At 39.8% G+C, this 14,428-nt stretch overlaps 1 long non-coding RNA gene across 1 annotated transcript in view; it reads right to left on the bottom strand.

Annotated features, from left to right (window-relative positions):
• Positions 1–1,327: 1,327 nt before the first annotated feature.
• Positions 1,328–14,428, bottom strand: part of LOC149748127 (uncharacterized) — a 20,411-nt gene continuing 7,310 nt past the window's right edge. The window contains exons 1-2 of the long non-coding RNA XR_016394530.1: positions 12,509–14,428; positions 1,328–7,732 (exon numbers count right to left, since the gene is read on the bottom strand). The exon at positions 12,509–14,428 is cut by the window's right edge and continues 7,310 nt beyond it. This is a non-coding gene — a long non-coding RNA (uncharacterized LOC149748127). The remainder of the gene's footprint in view (positions 7,733–12,508) is intronic.

Here is a 14,428-nt window from a genome sequence, read left to right as displayed (position 1 = left end):
ATGTGTATACATGTGTGTGTTTTATCCTACTTGGTGTTTTCTGAACTCCTTTGATCTCTGCTTTGGTGTCTGTAATTAATTTGAGGGAATTTTTAGTCATTATTCCTTTGATGATTTTTTTGCCTGTCTTTTTTTTCTATATTCAAAATTACAGGTGTGGTAGTCCATTTGGAATTTTCCTACTACTTTTGGATACTCTGCTCTATTTTGTTTTGTTTTGTTTTTTTGCTGTCTTTTTATCTTTCTGTTTTAATTTGGGTAATTTCTGTTGCTGAGAGATTGAGTTCAACTGATTTTATTCTCAGTTGTACTGAGACTACTAATAAGTCTGTCGATGGCGTTCTGCATTTCTCTTACCATATTGTTCATTTCTACATTTCCATCTGATTCTTTATTATTCTATCTCGCTGCTGAAATTCCTCATATATTCATTATGTTGCCCACCTTTTATATTAGAGCTTTTAATACATTAATTACATGTTTTCTTCCATCTTTATTGAGATATAATTGACATATAACACCATGTAATTTTAAGGTATACAGAATGATGGTTTGATATACACAGATTTTGCAAAATGATTACCGCAGTAAGGTTAGTTAACACATCCGTCACTTTCACATACTTACCTTTTTTTTGGTAATGAGAACTTTCAAAATCTACTCACTTAAGTTTCAAGTAAAAAATACGGTACTGTATTTTTACCATGTACTGTATATTTACCAGTACTGTATATTTACCATGCTATAAGTTAGATCACATAACTTATTTATTTTAGAACTGGAAGTTTATACACTTTGACCACCTTCAGCCGTTTCCCCGACATCCATACTTCCACCCCAGCAGTGACAAATCTACTTTCTGTTTCTGTGGGGTTTATTTTTTTCAGATTCCATATATAAATGAGATCATACATTATTTGTCTCTGTCTAAATTTCCTTCCTTTTTATGGTTGAATAATATTCCATTGCATATATGAGCCACATCTTCCTTGTCCCTTCATCTATTGATGGACGTTTAGGTTGTTTAGATGTCTTAGCTATTGTAAATAATGCTGCAGTAAATATGGGGTTGCAGACGCTTCTTTGACATAGTGATTTAGTTTCCTTCAGATATATACCCAGATGTGGGATGGCTGGATCATATGGTAGTTCTATTTTAATTTTTTGAGGACCCTCCATACTGCTTCCCATAGTGGCTGCACCAATTCACATTCCCACCAACAGAGCACAAGGGTTCCTTTTTCTCCACACCCTCACCAACACTTGTTATCACTTGTCATTTTGATAACAGCTTATCAAACAGATGTGAGGTGATACCTCACTGTGGTTTTTTTAAAATTTTTTAATTATTTATTATGTATTTTTGGCTGTGTTGGGTCTTCATTTCTGCACGAGGGCTTCCTCTAGTTGCGGCAAGTGGGGGCCACTCTTCATCGCAATGCGCGGGCCTCTCACTATCGCGGCCTCTCTTGTTGCGGAGCGCAGGCTCAGTAGTTGTGGCTCACGGGCCTAGTTGCTCCGCGGCACGTGGGATCTTCCCAGACCAGGGCTCGAACTCGTGTCCCCTGCATTGGCAGGCGGATTCTCAACCACTGTGCCACGAGGGAAACACCCTCACTGTGGTTTTGATTTGCAGTTACCTGATGATTGGTGATGTTGATCCCCCTTTCATGTACCTGTTGGTCATTTGTATGTCTTCTTTAGAAAAATGTATATTCAGGTCTTTTTCTCATATTTTAATTGATTTTTTTTCACTATTGAGTTACATGAGTTCCTTATATAATTTGGATATTAACCCCTTATCAGATATATGACTTTCATGCAATCCAGTAGGTCACTGGCTGTGGTTTGCTGTTGGGGGTGATTGCTAATTTGGCTCTCTGGTCAAGTGGGGCCTCCAGCTGAATCCACAGTTGAGTTGGCTTGGAGACCATGCTCTACAGTTAGACAAAGTTGCTGTCTGTAATCCCGGGTTGGGTGGAATCGCAGGCTATATGCTCTGTGACTCCATGCCTGGGCAAAGCCACAGTCTGTATTCAGCAATCAAGCAGGGCCATATGCTGGGCTCCACTGCCGAGTGGGGTTGTATGCTGGACTCTGAAGCTGAGCATTACTGTAGACTGGGCTCTGAGGCTGCTCTGGGTCATTATTTAGGCTCCGTGATTATGCAGGGTCAGGGTCAACAATTGGGCAAGGCTGCTGGCTTGGGTCGCTGCCCATATAGGTTATAGGATGTGCTCTGCGCCTACTGGGCATCTGTGGCATGTTTCCCGATGGGGCAGGACTGGAGGTTGTGCTCGGAAGTTGGGTGGGACTGCAAGTTTGTACCCTTGCTTGGTGGGCCATAGGATGTGCTCCATGGACACTTAGCTCTTTGGCTTGGGATTCAAACAGACAGAACTGTCAACTGAGCTTTCTGCCCGCATGGGGCCACCAGCTTGGCTCTGAAAATGGGCAGAGCTGCTAGCTGGGATCTCTTCTTGGACACTGTGGTGAGCAGGAACCTGGTGTGTCAACAGGGTCTGAGCAGCGGTTGCTATAAGCTCTGACACCTTCTCCATCTCTATTTGATCCCCAGTGGCTAAGCTCCAAAGGTTCCCCCAGTGATTCCCATGAGGTCAGACCCAAGTGAGTCTCCCAGGAAACATCCCTCAATGCTGGAGAAGCTGAATATCCACCTTGGGTTCTCTTTTTCATACTGGGGAAACTGTAGGCCCAGGGGTACCCTCGGTTAAGCATTGTGTCGGCCTGGGGGAGGGTTGATGCAGTCAGTGAAACCGCTCCTCTTGTCTTTGTAATGCTGTCCTTCTGGATCTCTGTTGTCCAGGGGTATATTTCAGCCTCACCCTCTGGGTTTTGGGATTTTCACAGTGGTGTCTGGTCCATGGATAGTTGCTATCTTCTTGTAAAGGAGAACTGAAGTCAGGAATCACCTATGTTGCCATCTTGATGACGTACGTCACTTTATCTAGTTATATTATTTAAAATTCTGTCTCTGGTAGTTCTGACATCTGGGCCAGATCCAAGTCGGCTTCTGTTGATCGCTTTGTCTTCTTGGCAGGGTGTTTTGTTTTTCTTTGCTTTTTCACTTGTCACCTAACAGTGTTTGAAAGCTGGTTATCTAGGGTAGAACAGTAGAGACTGAAGTAGATATTATTCATGCCCAGAAATGGCATATCTTTTATTTTGTTAGTCTTTCCATGTGGGAGGTTGACCGTCTCATGAGTACTCGAACTGCGCTTGGTTAGGTTGGGGTTATCATCAGTGTACCACAGACTTAGCTCCTGTCTTAGTCTTAGTTTTAACTTGTGCTTCGAATGATGGCTGGTTTTCAGAGAAGGTTCCTCAATGTCTGCTCAAGCCTCAAGTTTAAGTTTTTCCATTGTGACTGCACTTGAGGGAGCATCAGTCTCCATAGTCTCCCTTCTCCCAGCTGTACACTGATGTTACTTGCTGCTCAGTGCCTGGTAGCCTCATGGTAAGCCGAGCAGGTATTCTTCTTAGGAAGGAGCTGTGTCTCTGTGCCCCAAGGATGGGGTCATCTCAGATCCTGCCCCTCTTTCTTAGGTAGGAGACTTTTAAGAGTTTGGTCCAGGATGTTTTCTTGCCCCTACTCCAGGGCTAGAGGGTATTTTTGTGTTCTCTTCTCTCAGCTGCAATGGGTCTTAACCTTGGCTGGGGGCAACAGGGTTTACTGACATTCTCCGGAAAATGAGGGCTTTTGTTCCTGAAGGGAGATAAAGGTGGAGTATCCAGGTGGGTCTTTGCATTTTTCTACAGTGGCTCTATTCCATCACAAGAGAGGTTTTCTCTGATTCTCAACGGCAGCTTTATTGACATTTTGGATTGGATAGTTCTTTGTTGTAGGGAGTTATTCTATGTATTGCAAAATGTTTAGTAACTACTGGGCACCAGTAGCATCCTTCCAGGTATGGAAATAAAATTGTCTCCAGACATTGCCAAATATCCTCTTGGAGGTATAATTGCCCCCTAATTAGAACCACTGCTCTGAACTCTCACCTTGCACCCAGTTTTCTCCTGAGAACCCAGGAGGTCCATGGAGAAGAGCCTGTGAACATTTGTGAATTACCCTTGTGTCTGAAGATCCCACAAGTTCTATATTCTCACACTAGGTGACATTCAGACCTGGTTAACAATTTCAGAAGTTTGTTAAAAATGTTTAGCTGAATTCTCCTTACTGGCTTCTAAGGGGTTCCATGTCTGCTCCAATAAGCAAGTGCTTGCAGCCTGTTACTCCTTAGAGGCATTGGTCTTTCCTTAGATTTTGGATTAGTTGGTTATGCTGTGACTTCAGCTGCCTGGTGGGTTTCATAAAAGTTGTGAATTTACAGACATACAGGATTTTTTTTTTTTTTTTTTTTTTTTGCTTTATGTTTGGCAACAACACCCTTTCCAGCTTTCTATACCTTAAGTGGAAGCTGGAAGTCTGGCATATATAATTTAAAAATTTTCTCAACTATTATGCAGAGAAATTGGAGACTTTCAGAGGTTAAGCAACTTCCACATGTGCAAGAGATTTGCACCAGTGTCTTTCTAGCTGTAAACACAAGTTTATTCCACAGTGTTATTCTGACTCTTTACTTAAGTGATAGTGTGTTAGGTTTAACTAGTGACCTTCCCAGGTAGGTTTTATATTCCCCTTTTAATTTATGCTCTAATATAGATTTAGATTGTAGTACAGAAAACTACTGGGCAGAATGAGAGAGGAGTACTCGTAGACCAGTTTGTTATTATGGGTGTCAGCCTACTCTCATGTCTCTCCCAGAGGTATCAAATTCAGATGTCTGTAGAGGCCAGGCAAGAAATATAAATGAGTGAAGTGTGCTGGGTCTGTGATCACTATCATCTTCCTTGACACTTGTGGCTTTACTTTTGAGAGTGGCAGGGATACAGAGAAATATTTCATTATAAGAAAAACAGCAGAGCAAGCAGAATGATATGTGAGTACTCTGTCTCTCTCTCTGCCTAAGGACTGGTAGAATTTATTTGACCTTCCCCCCCCCCCTTTTTTTAGACTGAGGCATGTTGTGACAGTTCCTGGGCACTGTCTACTGTTTTAAAAAGTCACCCATTAAAGTTACCTGTCTGCTCCTGAGATCATTTCCTTCAACATTAAATATTTGCCAAGCACCCACCACTTGCCAGGCTCTATTCTAGGCTCTGAGGATGTAGCAATGAAGTCAGCAAGGCTTGCCTTTATGGAGCTTACATTTTGGTTTGTGGTCTGCAACAGGGAGAGTGGGGACCCTAGACATTAATAACACTGCCTAAAGAGCATGCTGCCACCACGCACCATTGATGTTGCCGAATTTTTTAATTTTCCAAGAGAAGCCAGAAGTCGGATTTTGACTGCAATTTTCTTATTTTAAAATATTGGCTCAATATGTTTTAAATTACTGTGGAGGTCAAACAAAACATGTTTGCAGACAGAATCTGGCTTGCGACCTCTGTCTAACACCATTTTTGCCCTTGCTGGTCTGCTTGAGAAGAAAAATGCAATGGAATGACAGCTGTAGCCATGCTAATTCCCTTCTCTGGAAGCAATGAACCAGTTGTCAGAGATTTGGCAATGCCAGGATTTAATTTGCAATACAAGGTCAACAATTTCAGTGAAAGCCATTTTAAGATCAGCCTTAAAACAAACCAAAAAAAAAAGTGACTGTACAAATTAGATTTTTAGTGATTATTAACCTGGGCCCAACAGGATATGGTCAACGGGTTACTTGCAAGCAGGTTACATTGCAGTTATCAACCTGCTTGCAAGTTTGAGGCCAGATTTTAAAACGTGATTCCTATTGTAGGCTGCTTGAATTTCAACAAACATGCTACTCCATGGTCCAAAGTTGTAGCCAGAGTGAAAATTTCATAATGGTGCTCATTAGTTCATTAAGTCAAGTGTTCCTGAAAAGCCAAAAACAAGGTTTGGCTTGATAAATTGATAGCGTTTATAACTGTTATTTTTCTTTTCTTTCTTTTTTCTTTTCTAATGAAAAGAACGCTACTTTGGACTTTCTTGACAATATAGGTCATACAGATAGTTTGGCAAATATATCAGTTTTCTGATTGGCTCCATCTTTTGCGAGTTATACAAGTGATAGGTTTTTAGGGGGTGTGGTGGCTGTTCGTAACGCACTAATTTATTGAAATTATGATTTGCTGACAGATTCTACCCATTGTTCTCTGAACTTATCATTCTCATTTTCATCGCCCCTCTGTGCTCATAGCTCTTCTCCGTCCATCTTTTTCTATTTGTCTCCTAATCCTGCCCACTCCTCAGACTTCACTCTGCTGTCCGTGTGTCCTTCTCACCGATCTGGCCTCTGGCACTGGCCTCACACCTATTTTCTTCATCTACTTGTCGCAACTTTTAGTAATTGGGTCATATTTTACTTTTTAGCAGTTCTTTCCTACTTTGGAGGCCTTCAAATTAAATTCCCAGGAATTGCACTGGGAACACACATTCAGGTATCAATGTTTAGGCCAGAACCAATACATTGCCCACGTCTCTTTATGCCCTACAGCCAGGTCACATGCTCTCTGATTCTTCTACAGCTCACGGTGGCTCGATTCTTCTTCTTTTTTTTTTTTTAACATCTTTATTGGAGTATAATTGCTTTACGATGGTGTGTTAGTTTCTGCTTTATAACAAAGTGAATCAGTTATACCTATACATATATCTCCATATCTCCTCCCTCTTGCGTCTCCCTCCCACCCTCCCTATCCCACCCCTCTAGGTGGACACAAAGCACCGAGCTGATCTCCCTGTGCTATGTGGCTACTTCCCACTAGCCATCTATTTTACATTTGGTAGCACATATATGTCCATGCCACTCTCTCACTTCGTCCCAGCTTGCCCGTCCCCTTCCCCGCATCCTCAAGTCCATTCTCTACATCTGCGTCTTTATTCCTGTCCTGCCCAGAGGTTCTTCAGAACCAGTTTTTAAAAAAATTTAGATTCCATATATATGTGTTAGCATACGATATTTGTTTTTCTCTTTCTGACTTACTTCACTCTGTATGACAGATTCTAGGCCCATCCACCTCCCTGCAAATAACTCAATTTCATTTCTTTTTATGGCTGAGTAATATTCCATTGTATCTATGTGCCACATCTTCTTTATCCATTCATCTATCAATGGACTTAGGTTGCTTCCATGTCCTGGCTATTGTAAATAGAGCTGCAATGAACATTTTGGTACATGACTCTTTTTGAATTAACAGTTTTCTCAGGTTATATGCCCAGTAGTGGGATTGCTGGGTGGTATGGTAGTTCTATTTTTAGTTTTTTAAGGAACCTCCATACTGTTTTCCATAGTGGCTGTATCAATTTACATTCCCACCAACAGTGCAAGAAGGTTCCCTTTTCTCCACACCCTCTCCAGCATTTATTGTTTGTAGATTTTTGATGATGGCCATTCTGACTGGTGTGAGGTGATACCTCATTGTAGTTTTGATTTGCCTTTCTCTAATGATTAGTGATGTTGAGCATTCTTTCATGTGTTTGTTGGCAGTCTGTATATCTTCTTTGGAGAAATGCCTATTCAGGTCTTCTGCCCATTTTTGGATTGGGTTGTTTTTTTGACATTGAGTTGCATGAGCTGCTTGTAAATTTTGGAGGTTAATCCTTTGTCAGTTGCTTCATTTGCAAATATTTTCTCCCATTCTGAGGGTTGTCTTTTCATATTGTTTATGGTTTCCTTTGTTGTGCAAACTATCAAAAGTTAAATACAAAGAAAAAATATTAAAAGCAGCACGGGAAAAACAACAAAAAACACACAAGGGAATCCCCATAAGGTTAACAGCTGATATTTCAGCAGAAACTCTGAGAGCCAGACGGGAGTGGCAGGACATATTTAAAGTGATGAAAGGGAAAAACCTACAACCAAGATTACTCTACCCAGCAAGGATCTCATTCAGATTTGATGGAGAAATTAAAACCTTTACAGACAAGCAAAAGCTAAGAGAGTTCAGCACCACCAAACCAGCTTTACAACAAATGCTAAAGGAAATTTTCTAGGCAGGAAACACAAGAGAAGAAAAAGACCTACAGTAACAAACCCAAAACAATTAAGAAAATGGTAATAGGAACATACATATTGATAATTACCTTAAAGGTAAGTGGATGAAATGCTCCAGCCAAAAGACATAGACTGGCTGAATGGATACAAAAACAAGACCTGTATATATGCTGTCTACAAGAGACCCACTTCAGACCCAGGGACACATACAGACTGAAAGTGAGGGGATGGAAAAAGATATTCCATGAAAATGTAAATCAAAAGAACGCTGGAGTAGCAATTCTCATATCAGACAAAATAGACTTTAAAATAAAGACTATTACAAGAGACAAGGAAGGACAGTACATAATGATCAATCCAAGAAGAAGATATGATAATTGTAAATATTTATGCACCCAACATAGGGGCACATCAATACATAAAGCAAATGCTAACAGCCATAAAAGGGGAAATCGACAGTAACACAATCATAGTAGGGGACTTTAACATCCCACTTTGATCGATTATTCTTTATTACCTCTGTTTGGCAGGCTGTCTCTCAGTTGTAAGGCATATGACTACAAACCCCAAATTCCAGCTCATGGAGACTTGGAGAGTGACATTCCTTATTGCAAATGATACTCGATCTAAGCTCCCAGAGATTCCAAGCAGGGAGGGAACCTCTGCCACACCTTTTACTCATGAGACCAAGGAATACTCGGTTTTACTTCTCTAGTGATACCTGCTTTTAAAATGATACACCACTTGGTTCTATCAAAGTATTTTCTAGATTCAACTACATGCTTTCTATGAGAAAATGAAGGGATCGTGATCTTATTTCACAGCTGTACTCAGTCTTACTGTACCAGTATTGCATTCTGAATACTGGTGCAGAAAGATGTTTGAAATGCAGCCTTCTGTGAAGGGAGAGAAGTGGTCTGCCTCATTTGGGAGTCTCCTGAGCACTGTATTGATGTGAATAGAGCCAACCTGTGCTTCTTGGCTTGCATGTTTTGAATTCTATGTCTCCAAATAAATTTATGATGAGAAAAACATGACCAACTTTACAAATTACAAACATTTTAAAGACAAATATTAACTGTTAGATTGATACCAAATTCAAGGAAACAAAAGAAAACAGATTTCCACTTCACGTTCATTCCCAGTAATAGATGTTTTTGAATTCCTCTTCAGTCACTGTGCCATGGAAAAAACAAGCAAGTTGAACTTCAATTTCTGTTACTTGACTAAAATTTTCTCATTTTGATGTCAGTTTTTTCTTTTAAATAATTTTACACGTATTTCCCTTATTTTAGGAAGTAATCGATAGACCCTTTGCATCTTTCATGTCGCTCTTACATAAAAAAGAGTTTTAAAATTAACACTAAAAGGACTGAAATCTTTCCTTTTGCAACATTGATTGCCATGTAAGAGCTCACTTGCCCTTTGTAGAGTGACTTTTTAAAACTATGACTGAGACCTCTGAATAAAAAAAAATATGTCATATATATCATTCATACACGATGTACTTTGTTTTACTGCCAAATACTGATAACCATTTCAAAAGGGCAAATTCCAAGTTTAAAAGGCTCTTTTGATGACTATTTACAGTAATCTAATAAATGCTGGGACTATCACTCATTTCCCATTTATTATAATCATCTGGCCCCGGATTGTATTCTAGTGTAGTATTTTTATCAATTGAAATAATATCAAATGGAATAGCTTACAGATTGAATTTGATAATTTATTGCGTGACTCTAGGAGTTTTATGAGTGTTCCAAACACATTTCCTTTGGTGAAGTGTGTGTGTTCCATATCTTTGCTGGATAATGTTCTCAGGATTTAATCTGCTTGGTACCTAAGTACACATATCTACCATTGACTTTATCAGATATTATCTACTATGACAGTCGCAGAACGAGATTCTAATTTTTAAAAAGAGAAATATAAAAGCTACCAAAAGCATGTGACAGCAAGTTTTCATCATAAACTTCAGTGCAGTCTGTACTGGCCACATTTTAGGCATAAACACGGGAAGTATAGGCTGTCTAGATGAAGTTTGAACTTTCCCTACAGATTACTTTTGTAAAACATCTCGTGACGATTTGCCAGCTCTCAGTTTATTAGGCTAAGCTAAGCAAACAAGAACAACCATGAAAACAAGTTACCATCTGTACAGCATGGCGAACTATACTCAATATTTTGTAATAACCTATAAGAGAAAAGAATCTGAAAAGGAATATGTATATGTATAATTGAATCACTGTGCTGTACACTGGAAACTAACATGACATTGTAAATCAACTATACTTCAATAAAGTTTAAAAACTTTTTTAAAAAAGGCACCAAATCAAATCCTATTGACTTTATACTGAGATTTTGGGGGACCATTAAGAAGTATCATAGCTCTATCTCTCCTACTCCAAATTGCTTAATATGTCTTAAAATGGGACCAGTTTATTCTAGTTTTCAACTGTTTTTCTTTTTTAGAGGAACTTGACTTAAATCTGTGCATTGCCAAGGGCAAGAAGCCGAGAACATGGATAGACAGGTAAGACTGATAAAACAGTAGCCCCTTCTTTGATTTTTATTTTTTTCTTTAAAAGCAGCCTTTTAAGCTTTGTTTTTCATAATATTACCTGTGGAGGGAAAGTACAGAAGCGAGCAGAAATGTAGTCTCTTTTGCAGCACTTACGAGTAAAGAGGATGATTAGCGAGTGTAGCAGACAATGTAATAGCAAAAGAGCCTCTAGAAGTTAAACAAAAGAGCCTTCAGAATTTCCAAGGATTCCCATAATCCATAGTAGGGCTTCACTGTGCCTGTCCACTGTTCTATTTTTGATTAGATTTATAAACACAGCACCACATATTTTCATGTGGCTTATCGCCCAGGGGCAGAATTAGATTGACTGCACTGAAACTGTGAGGCCTGTGAGTTTTGGGCAAGGGCTAGAGTGAAATAAGTAGTGTAATTGTTTTTGTGGAGTGACCGTGGGACCTCCTCTGTTCTGAATTACACATGGCTCAACCCTTTGACCTAACCAGACTCGGCAGTGGCTGGCGGAGCTCCTGAAGCTGTGCTGAAAGGGTCCATCACTGACAAGTTGGAAGGTTCTCTGTCAGGCGAGGTGCGGGCCAACAATCATTAAACTAGAGTAATTACCAGCGAGACCACGTCTGTGAACACCTCAACTTCATTTAACCCGTCATGATGACTTCAACAGGAAGTGCCAACGTGAGAAATTTGTGGAATCCAAATGTAGCATGGGCCCTTTGATTAACAGAAGATATATAAATATAACTTACTAAATTTTGGATCATCTTCAAGGATGTTTTGCCAAATTATTCAAACATTATTATGATGATTTTTTAAAAAATACATAAGGTTTGGGAAAATGCTATAAGCCATGACTAAAGTTCTTTCATTACAATGAGCTTAATTTAAATTCTTGAAAAATAGATGACAGCCCACTGATTTAATGCCTCAAAGGAATCAAAACTGTGGTGGATGCACAGAACTTCTAGAAAAGGTTGGAGAGAATCATATGTGCTGACATTTTTGCATTTGCTGGAAATTTAATCTGTGATTCACATGATAATGACTTAGATGAATATATCTATATCTATGTATGATATGGAAGTCAGTTACCTGAAGTTTTATTTTCGATTCAGTTCTTAAATTTTCAAAGGCAGTATAAGCAGAGGACTTTGGTTTACTTTCAAGCACTTGACATTTTTTTCCAAAGCTAGTCCCATTTCTGAAAGATATCTAAAAAGTTTTTATCTACTTTTTTTTTTTCATGGCCAGTTTTACAAATTAAAGGTCTGTATAGGTGTTTTATCTTACAACAACTTGGAAATCATTTAGCATTGAAATGTTTTCTTTCTCATCTGAGGCAACTCAGGCTGAATATTAATTCAGTTCATAGTTAAATGACATTTAATTTTTTTAAAAAGAATATGCAACTTTATATTTTTTGAGTGTTATTCTTCTACTCTGGGAACTCTAAAAGATGAAAATGCAGAGGTCCTTATCAGATCATTTACAGAAGAAAAAACACTATAATACCCTATAAGCCCTCCCAATAAAGTTGCATTCAGCCCTACCCAGTCTTATTCTCATTAGCAGTGAAGAGTGTGCTCCCCACGTAATCTAACATGGAATGCTTAGAGCAGACAGGTGCAAATTGCAAGCTGTTTCACTTTGGCTGTTATCCCTTAAATCGACAAAGTAATAGACTGGGAGAACAAAAAGAGTTCCAGCTCAAGCCGAATAAATGAAAGTCTTAACAGGGACACACCAGCTGGCTAGGAGGATTCAATGTCGTGGACACTAAATGTTACCTTTATGCCACTTGCCAAGGAAGACGGCTTCAATGACACCCCCTACCTTTTATTATTGAGGTGATGTTGCTTCCAAACCGTATTTTGCTTTATTGTAAAGGCAACACGATGGCCGAAGTGGGGGAGAACAGAAGCCAACATACCTGTTCCTGTTTACCATCATTACACTCCTCGCAGCAATTCAGGCATGATTGGGTTCCTGGAGGTGGACCAGATTGGCAGTATTTCTGTCCGTGCCTTTTTTTTTTTTTTTTGGCTGATCCTAGCAAAGCCCCAGAGCAGTGAAACAACAAAAACAATCACCACCACCCCTCCTCCCCAACATGATGACGCTACTGAGCTAGTTGGCCGAAGAAAAAAAAACAACAGTGGTTCATGTTAGGAACACCTAAATTAATTTCGTGGAAGAGACATGCCATGCCAGGCTATGTAGGAATCTAAGGTATGCATCTCTGAAAAGGGACCCTGAGTCTGTCATTCCAAAGTTGCTTCTTCCCATGACTCCCCAGTACGCCCTGGAACCGCTGTCTGGAAGAAGGAACTTTAACTTTGGCTCTGAGGCCGCTGAGCGGGTCTGACTGCGGGGTCCTCCGCGCACGTGAAGGAGGGCGAAGACCCCGGAGCCGGCCTTGTTTACAGCCAGGCGGGAGAAAACATCCAGACACAGATGCGGGCTGACGGTTTCATGAAGCACAATCGGTTGATCCCAGATGCAATCTGACTGCCCTGAACTGAGCGATGAGCTGTGCAGTATGCAGAATTCACTCTCTTGCTGGTCTGTACCCACCAGGCCTGGAGCCGCGCTGCCCACGCCCCTCGGCCGTGGCTGTGAGGGCAGCCAGAGCTGGGCGCTGCACCCGGGGACCCGATGCCTCCTGACGACAAATCACATTCTTTTACAAACTTCCTAGGTTTTGGTTGTCGCGGGTTAGAAATGATTTTGTTGCTGTGGCGCACGTTTGTTACTCGATCGTTGATTTCCTTTCGAGTTGAGCGAGTCGGCATCAAAAGATATTTGCTGCTTTTTAATGCAAAGGAAAATATCATCGAAAACACTGTCAGTTCTTACAAATTTCAGGCAGTTTTTTTCCCCCTTTGTTCAGATCACAAAGTATTACTTATTTTCTTCTACACTCTATCATGTACTTATATTTAATAGAAGAACCTTCCCAAAACTTCAGGGAAAGACCTGTAAGAGAAATAGATTTATCACTAAGCACACATATAAATGTGTTACTAGAAACTGGTCATTTTGATTTTAAAGTTAGAGTATATTATATCAGTTAAATAGAAACGTGAAGGAAAAAAGCCATGAGGAATATCCATAGTCGTATTAGTTAAGACTTCTATGTATTTTGCTTTCTTTTTTCAGAACTAAATAGATAACAATGAGAAGCAGGAAGATACTAGGGAATAAATTTTGTTTCTTTAATTTAATTTTTGGGATACAATCCGGATACTTAACACATTAATGTGAACTTATTAAAAATAATAACACAAGAGTATGCCAACTTATCAAGTGGTAATGAATGAAGGAATTGATGTAAAATGTAACCGAAGGATTATTTAGTATGAGCTAAAGAGATAAAATCTCATCAAGAAAGAGAGAACCTAAATTGAGAAGAGGGTGGAAGAAAACGCAATTTACACCACTTAAAGGTGCCCATGTGTAAAGGAGAGAAAAGAGTGAGGAAATTGACAAAGGAGAGAAGTCAGAAATCACTCCCAATTTCCTCTTGAACATGTGTTACTAGTAAAAAGGTCACAGAATATAAACCATCACTTGGTAATCCTCTCAAAGACTTTATCTCTGGTGTGTACGATCAGACTTTGCTTTCTTTTTGAATATGTGAACTTGTGAAAATATCTGAGACCCTTTTAACATTGGAGAGCAAGTACCTAATTTCATTTGAAGTCCTTAGTAAGGAAATGAGGTCTAGTAATAGGCCACATCCATCTATTTAAAAGCATGTTTAACTCGATCTGAAAGGAGTGAGGTGCCAAAATTACTGAACCATGTCAAGAAAACTAATATCTGCCCGTTACCTCAGATGAAGGCTGTG

The sequence above is a fragment of the Delphinapterus leucas genome, chromosome 10, assembly GCF_059928025.1.
Source record: "Delphinapterus leucas isolate spDelLeu-1000000601 "Yukka" chromosome 10, BTC_Dleu_Yukka2, whole genome shotgun sequence".
In the NCBI taxonomy this organism is placed as follows: domain Eukaryota; kingdom Metazoa; phylum Chordata; class Mammalia; order Artiodactyla; family Monodontidae; genus Delphinapterus; species Delphinapterus leucas.
This window is presented reverse-complemented; position numbering and strand designations above follow the sequence as displayed.